Genomic DNA, 8,511 nt, shown 5'->3' on the forward strand with positions numbered 1-8,511 from the left:
ACAAGGGGGCTAGTTCTGGGAGCTTAATAAAATTCATAGACAATTGGCCATTAGAGACAATGATAAGAGGACTATGAAAATACAGTCAAGCTTCTCTCCAAGTGTGCTTTCAACCCTACTAAATTGGAAATGGTTATGCACTTGGTAACCTTAGAGAAAGGGGTGAGAAACCCCATCGACAACTCAAGGCTCAAAGTCATCATAGCTAAACTATGGTTTTTAGCTCAAATTCATTGTACGTTTAGAGAAAGAGAGAGAGAGGACACACTGTAGAGCTTACTTGGTGATATACTACAAACTCTACTTGCAAGTGTACAAACAGAGTGCTTTTTCGCAACCGGTTTGCACAAACTGTTAACCCATTCCTAAGGTTAACAAGAGCTACCACCATTATCTTACATTGAAAAGTCACGGTAGATACACCAATGGGTTATACATTCAAGATATGACGCAATGGTGTCCAAAGCTACAACTTGGACAGTACACGTAATGGTGTAACAGAGTATTTATGGTAATTCCCGCTTCAAGAGCGTGTGGTAGCAAGTTAGGATGAAATGGATATATTATGAGAGTAGTCATTATAATAACATTAGGCCTCTTATGAGCCTAAAGTGCCCGGCCGACCATAGTTTTAGTGAGTGTGAACACTTATGGCCATGTATATAAGTGAATTTATCTCATAATACAATATACTCTCCCATTGTGCAATTGAGTCTTGCTCTTGCTAATCCTCTTGCTAATCTCTCTCCCTAACGCATGCTAGTGAGTGTGTGTGAGTAAAGTGAGGTGAGAGGAGGGACGAATACCCCCGTAGTGCAACGTGGTGGTGTGACAACGCTCACGGGAGGCGCGGTGGAATTGCTTCTCAAGGAGTTGTAGAGCTTGGAGAACTTAAGGGTTACGAGTTCGGCCATTGGAAAGATCCTCATGACAGTTGCGGTTCACCAGGTAATCTCTTGTTGGATATGTTTCAAGGGGGGTTAGGGTGAACCATAACACAAACACAAAGGAAGGAGTCAAAACAATGAGAGAGAGAGAGAGAGAGAGAGAGAGAGAGAGAGAGAGAGAGAGAGAGAGAGAGAGAGGACACAAAGGTGGAGTCAAAACAGCAAGAGAGAGTTAGAGAGAGAGAGAGAGAGAGTTAGAGAGAGAGGGCTCACCAGCAAGGAAACGTTGAAATGACATCAGGCCTTCACATGAACTCCGCTTGAAAGTGTACAAAGAGAGCGCCTTTTCACGAACTGGCATGCACAAACACAAAAAAGGGATTCAGCACAACGAGAGAGAGAGAGAGAGAGAGAGAGAGAGAGAGAGAGAGAGAGAGAGAGAGAGGACACAAAGGAGGGAGTCAGAATAGCAAGAGAGTGTTACATCACAGGAATTGCCACTATAGCCAAAGAGGGAGAGGAGCTCTAGTCACCACCCAACCATAGAGGAATGTGGATAAGTATCCACATTGTCGGCTTATATAGCGACCTACCTGCCCACACTAGCCCGACCGCCCAACGGTCCTCCAACCCAGGCACCTCACCCCTGAACCTCGCACACACTCACGACATGCACTCCGGCATGTGGATTGTCGTCTCCGGTCAAAGACAAAGAGAGCAAGGAGCTCTAGTCACCACCCAACCATAGAGGAATGCGGATAAGTATACACATTACCGGCTTATATAGCGGCCTACCTCTGTCGACACTAGCCTGGCCGCCCACCGACCCGAGTGCCTCACCCCTGAACTCCAGATACAGTTGCCACATGCACTCCAGCATGTGGATTCTATGCCTAGTCAAGCTCCACCACTACAGGTGACTCATGCATGCTATGTGCCATTACCCCCCCTCCTTCTAAAGAGTTTTCATCCGCAAAAACAAACTGGGGAAAGTTGTTGGTAAGCATATATAGTTGTTCTCACTTGAGATCTTTTCTGACCTATCCTTCCACTTAACAATTTCTCATTGGTACACAGTACACCTCGTGTTCTAGTCTTTAAACCTAAGAATTCTCCTTAGTTCATGTGGAAGTATTGTAATTCCAAGGACGCAACTACAACTTTAAGACAAACTATGTTGTCTTAGTGATACATTGTTTTCACATGCCAATGACATGAAAAACTAGGTGTACTCAAGAGCTCTCCGGCAACTCAAGTTTGTAGACTACGCTACCATGCTATGCTATCAACTTGTTGACTCTTCTCCTTGCATAGCTCTATGGCCATAGGAGATCTAGATTAGAGTCCATAAAACAACGTAAATTGAGCAAATCTAGTCATGAACAAAAAAAAAAAGATTCCAAAGGAGAGGTACTCCTCTCCACTATATAATTCATCTATGCATAAGCATATGCTCTAGAACCTCGTTGGGTTTCTAGTGGAGAGGTACTCCTCTCCACTAGATAATTCATCTATGCATAAGCATATGCTCTAGAACCTCGTTGGGTTTCTAGTTTGACCACCATCAATCTACGGATGGTTGACCTCACTCTTACTTAGAGTGATATTTAACCTTTGAAGCTTTTCCTTCAAGATGACTATCAAACTTTCTATCTCTACCCAACTCTATATCTGCGATATTAAAAAGCCTAGCGAGCTTAGATGTTTTCACATCTTTTAGTTGGAAGAAACTTTGTCAACCTATTTACTCTTCCCTTCAAGAAGAGTTTCGTCCATGAAAACGATTCAGAAAGTTGTAAACAAGTGCCTGTGTGCAGACCATATGGTCATCTATTTATGTAACTTCCCTAAGTACTACGACAAGGAAAGCAAGACACACAACACATATTTTCCTTAAATACTACGACCAAGGAAACATGCAACACTCGTGTTTTATCTAGAACACCAAACCATAGTTGCCACTTGCAACTATGAAAGATGTCAATAAAACACAGATTGCTACTAAGGCATCGAAGAACATCATGCCTTTAGTATACGCAAGAAGTTCTCAAATCCTCAAGAACCTCATAATGAATGTGCTAAAAGATTCAAGGAATTCCTTTGCATGTTCTACAACATCAAAGATTTTTTCCTCTTATGGTTAGAAACCACATGGACTTTAATTTAACAAATTTGCATAATGGTTACAAGTCTTTAGTAGCAAATTGTTCTATAATGTGGTAAAGTTCAATTGACCTTACACTTAGTTTAAGGAAAGCTACACTTTCCTCTCTCCAAAAGTTCTTGTGTTCGTCCAAGAATAGTTTACACATCTTGCAACCAAGATGATTTCCACATAAACACCGTTTATGTGATGTATAGTGTCTACACATTACTAAAAAATCAAGAGTAACATGAACCAATAAGAGTACCACTCCTAGCCCACAAGCCTATCCACATGTCTACTCCTGCAACCACTTGGGTTACTTGGCAATACATATCTATGTCTCCACGGCCAACCATGTCTCTACGAGCATGTTTATGGGCTATCTATGGTTACATCCAAAAGTTAATAGCACCACCCAGACACACCTCTACAAGTGTGGTCTCACTGGACACCTCTACTATGTGAAATAATATCATAAACCATTTTAATTATGGGAAATGGTTTACTATAAAGCAATAAATGAGAAATTTTATCGTTTATTCAATTTGTATATAGATATGTGGATTAGGTATGCCTCCAACACACCTTACACTGATAGACAAACAAAATCAATCTGTGTACTTTTGAGACTGCTTTGACATGAATAACAAAACATTCAATTTGTGTTCAATACCAATATGAAGTTCCACGTATAATAAATCTTTGTTGCCTCTTCATTACAGTGGCAATGCACTACCTACTTGTAGGTGGCAATATACTACCCAATTGTAATCGATGTGACCAACAAAGAATAATGGCATTCATACGCACTTCATTAAATATATACAAAACACAAATATGTACAAGTTTGTCCTCTTATGTCTTGGTAAAGTTAGACTTCTCCACTTATCCCATGTATTTTAAATACCCAATTTGTTTCTCAATTTGGCTAAGTAACTCTTTACTCTTTACAAGCAACTATGTACTCCTGGGTATACATCCTTTTTTATTTCGGGCCAAAAGAAACTTTTCTTACCTGATGTAAAAGTCTTCACATAACTAGGATGTGTTGTGATTGGGCTATCATGAGCCTCAAATAAGATTCTATTCTTGAAATTGTCTTCTCTTGGACAGATAAATGATCAATGAAACACAAGCATCCATTTTCAAATTTATGTCCTTGAAATTTTGGGTATCGTGGATCCTTAACAATTTCCACACCTGGTATCATTATGGGCCAAGGGCACTAGACTTTCTAATGCGAGTCCTTGGATTTGCATGGTTTGAGGATTTTCTGTCTCATGTTGATTCATGTGTATAGTATTTCACTGAGTTAAAGATGATGTACCAATCAAACAAGGTTGGTGTATGACTTGTGTTTGTGAGATTGATTTAGTTTAGTTGCACAAACTTTAGGACAAAGTGTGCCATCATAGCCTTGTTTCTAATGATGCTTTCATGGCCTTGCACAAAGATTCATTTGTATACTATTTTTCTAAGTTAAAGATAATGTACCAATCAAACAAGGTTGTTGTATGACTTGTGTTTGTGCTTGATTTAGTTTGGTTGCAGAAACTTTAGGACAAAGTGTGCTTTCATGGCCTTGTTACAATGATGCAATATAAAAGCATTGGCTTGATGCCCCCAAGTGGAAGGGGTTTCAATTTTTTTTAACTTTTTCATCCCGAATTTCTCTCCCTATCAAAGCGGTGTAAAGCTATTGAGTGGTGAGCTTTGAAATCAATTTGTTCACAACCCCTTGTTTGGTTGAGGGATTTAGCACTTCTAGGTCATCATCCAACATATTTTATTGGATAGTCTCTTTGTAGCATTGTTCAAAGGTCTCATGATTTAAGGATCAAATTATACAAGACATTTTTCTTTAATCCGATCATAAAACATCATTTACAATTAAGTGTCATTCAATTTTTTCCATGGTTCACACCATGACTGTCCATAATTCTGATTTCCAAAATGGCTACCATCGACCATCGCGACCTCTACCTCTACCTCTACTTGAAATTGAGTAGAGGGCCTATTTTGAAGTGTTCTTGCTTTGGGGGGGGAGAGTCTTTACCCAAAGGCTTCTCTTCTATAATCATAGACACCAAATCCCAAAAGTTGGGAACATTCTCTCTTATAGCAATAGAGGTTTTAAATGGCTTGTATTCTTTGCCAAGCCCATTGAAATAGACACTCAATAAGTCATCATCTTCCACTGAGATATTAATATATCTAAGGGATTTAACAATACCCTTGATCTTTAATGTATACTCATTGATGGTCATGTTCTTCTTCTCCACTATATGCATGCCCTATTTTAGTATCTTTAAAACTTCCTTGCTTTTATGTTTACCTTTATCTGGAGGATAAAATCTCACATGGTTTCATCAAGTTTTCTACTCAATTGAGTGAATTTCACATGATGCCCACCACCAATGACCTTGCCTCAAGAACCCCTAGATACAAGCTACCTTCAAAGTTATGAAATTAACTTTGATCTTGGGCTACAGTGTGGTAAACCATTCACAATCTTTGCCCACTAAGCATAATGTGAAAGCTTGAACCTTAGATAGAAAATCACTTGCTCCAAAAGCATCATAACGCTATTCAAACACTTGCATAAACTCACATGCGTTCGAGAAGCCATCAAATTTATGTATGTATTTGGATATTTCCAAGGCCATGGGTTTAAAGACATCTCGCAACTCATATGGGTCCATGGAACCATAAATTTTATTTATGTATTTGGATATCTCCAAGGCCACAAGTTTAAAGACACGTGCAACTCCTTCTTAGCTTAGGACATCTTTCAACCCATTTGCGACTCCCTTCCTAAACTGTTAAACATCTCTATTGTTTGTGCATCCAGGGGTCACATAGCTTGTGTAGTGGCACTTGGCACCTGGCACAAGATTTGTATGTTGTGCCAGGTAGGGGACTGAATTCTAGAGGGATTGGTGAATTGTTGAAATATATGTTGTACAAGCTTAAGGATGAGAGGAAGAGGTAATGGAGGTGTGAACACACTCAAATAAAGTGGGCATGTGGGTGGAAAAGGGATCTAGGGTTAGCCCAACCCTAGCCCTTGTGGTAAAGCCTATATAAAGGATAGGAGACCCTAATTTTTGTAATAAGACAAGTAACACATGAAGGAGAAGGGTAAGCCAACTTTGGAGTGGCTAAAATAGAAAGTAATACAAGAAGTTTTCTATACATCTTGTATTCTCTCTCAAGCTTTGGTGTGTTCATGATGATTCAGTAAGTTGTTTATGCTTGTTCATTTATTCATACTTAATCTCCTCTTATTTCCATTGCTTCTGCTGTTGCATGCTCTCGATACCCATGATTCTTAACGTGGTATCAGAGCTTTGCTAAGGTTAAGATCCCCTTCTTTCTCTCTCTCTCTCTCTCATAAACCATTCCCAATTAAAAAGGTGGTGGTAGAAGAAGGAGAGAAGCTTCAAGAAGGAGTGGAGGACAAAGCGAGTTTTGATGAGCTTCATCAAAATCAAGAAGAAGAAGAAAAAGAGGAAAAAGGAAAAACGCAAACTTCTATCCATGTTTACCTTTAATGATCTCTTTTCAAAGCTTGGAGCTATGCATGGGAGCTATTTTATGAGCCTTTGAAGAAGCTTCTAAGTTGTTGTCTTCTTAGCGCCACAACCAAAGAAGGTGAGAAGCAAGACGTCAAAAAAACATAGCCATCCAACCGCCGTTGTGTCCATAACTACAGCCATCGTCCATCTTGCCTACTGCTTGCCTATTGTCATCGTTGTCGTATGTGTGCTACCATCGTTGTCCACACCATCGAGACGGGGCTGGTTAGTACCTCTACTACAGCTTGTCATCCAGTGTCTAGTGCTTTATCAAAAATCAAGAGGTGCTCTTGTTCATCAAAGATCACTTGTCAACCTTGAATTATTTTTTACCTTATAAACGGAGTTTGACACTGCCCTTGTTTATTGCAAGTGGTAAGACCTCTCCTACCCCTATCAATCATGATGAAGGAGATAGAAGCCTCGATTAAGAAGTTTGATGGCGAGGGTTTCCATACTTGGCAAGTTCAAGTAAGAAACATGCTGATGCTCAAATGTTTAGGCACAAAGAAGGTGGACCTTGAAGATCCAACATTTGAAGGTATTGTTATAGCACTTCTTGAAGAAGATATAAGGGTCAAAGCAAAGGGTGGATCTACATCTACATCAAAAACTCAAGCCTTTGTGATGAAACATGGTATGTCCAAATCCAACTTGAAATGTACTTTTTGCAAGAAGAAGGGGCATGTTGAAGCTTAATGCTTCAAGAAAGATCTGTCAAAGCAAAAATGTAACAGGTGTGTTTAAATAGGCCATTTTGGAAGAGATTGTACCAAAGATGTTATTAAGGTTGAGGGGAATTTTGTAAGTTCCTCACATGCCGAGCAACTCTTTTCGTTGAGGAGTGACACATGCTTGCTAGAATTGGGAGTGAAACACATTACTCTATAACTCATCTCTTTTGTAAAAGCCTATCATATAAAGGCCACCTACCTTATCTTCTATCCTATGGTTGAGAGGGGGTCTTTTTTGAGCTTGTATGTCCAATGCTCACCTTGTTTGACGGTGGCATTGAGAGGGGGTTTCAACCCTTTTTTTCTCTGAGGATTACAAAGCCCAAGGAGTCACTTGCTCTTGTTCATCAAAAATCAAGAGGTGCTCTTGTTCATCAAAGATCACTCTTCAACTTTGAAATATGTTTTGCCTTGTAAATGGAGTTTGACACTGCCCTTGTTTATTGCAAGTGGTAAGACCTCTCCTACCCCTGATGAAGGAGATAGAAGCCTCGATTAAGAAGTTTGATGGCGAGGGTTCCATACTTGGCAAGTTCAAGTAAGACACATGCTAATGCTCAAATGTTTATGGCCTTTGGTAAAAGGCACAAACAAGGTGGACCTTGAAGATCCAACATTTGAAGGTATTGTTATAGCACTTCTTGAAGAAGATATAAGGGTCAAAGCAAAGGGTGGATCTACATCTACATCAAAAACTCAAGCCTGGTATGTCCAAATCCAACTTGAAATGTACTTTTTGCAAGAAGAAGGGGCATGTTGAAGCTCGATGCTTCAAGAAAGATCCGTCAAAGCACAGGTGTGTTTAAAGAGGCCATTTTGGAAGAGATTGTACCAAAGATGTCATTAAGGTTGAGGGGAATTTTGTAAGTTCCTCACATGCCGAGCAACTCTTCTAGTCGAGGAGTGACGCAAGCTTGCTCTAGAATTGGGAGTAAACCACGTTACTCTATAACTCATCTCTTTTGTAAAAGCCTATTATATAAAGGCCACCTACCTTATCTTCTATCCTATGGTTGAGAGGGGGTCTTTTTTGAGCTTGTATGTCCAATGCTCACCTTATCCCACTGTGGCATTAAGGAGGGGTGTTGAAATATATTTTGTACAAGGTTAAGGGTGAGAGGAAGAGGTAATGGAGTTGTGAACATACTCAAATAAAGTGGGCATGT

Source organism: Cibotium barometz, chromosome 23 (genome assembly GCF_041138505.1).
Source record: "Cibotium barometz isolate CiBa-2024 chromosome 23, ASM4113850v1, whole genome shotgun sequence".
NCBI lineage: Eukaryota > Viridiplantae > Streptophyta > Polypodiopsida > Cyatheales > Cibotiaceae > Cibotium > Cibotium barometz.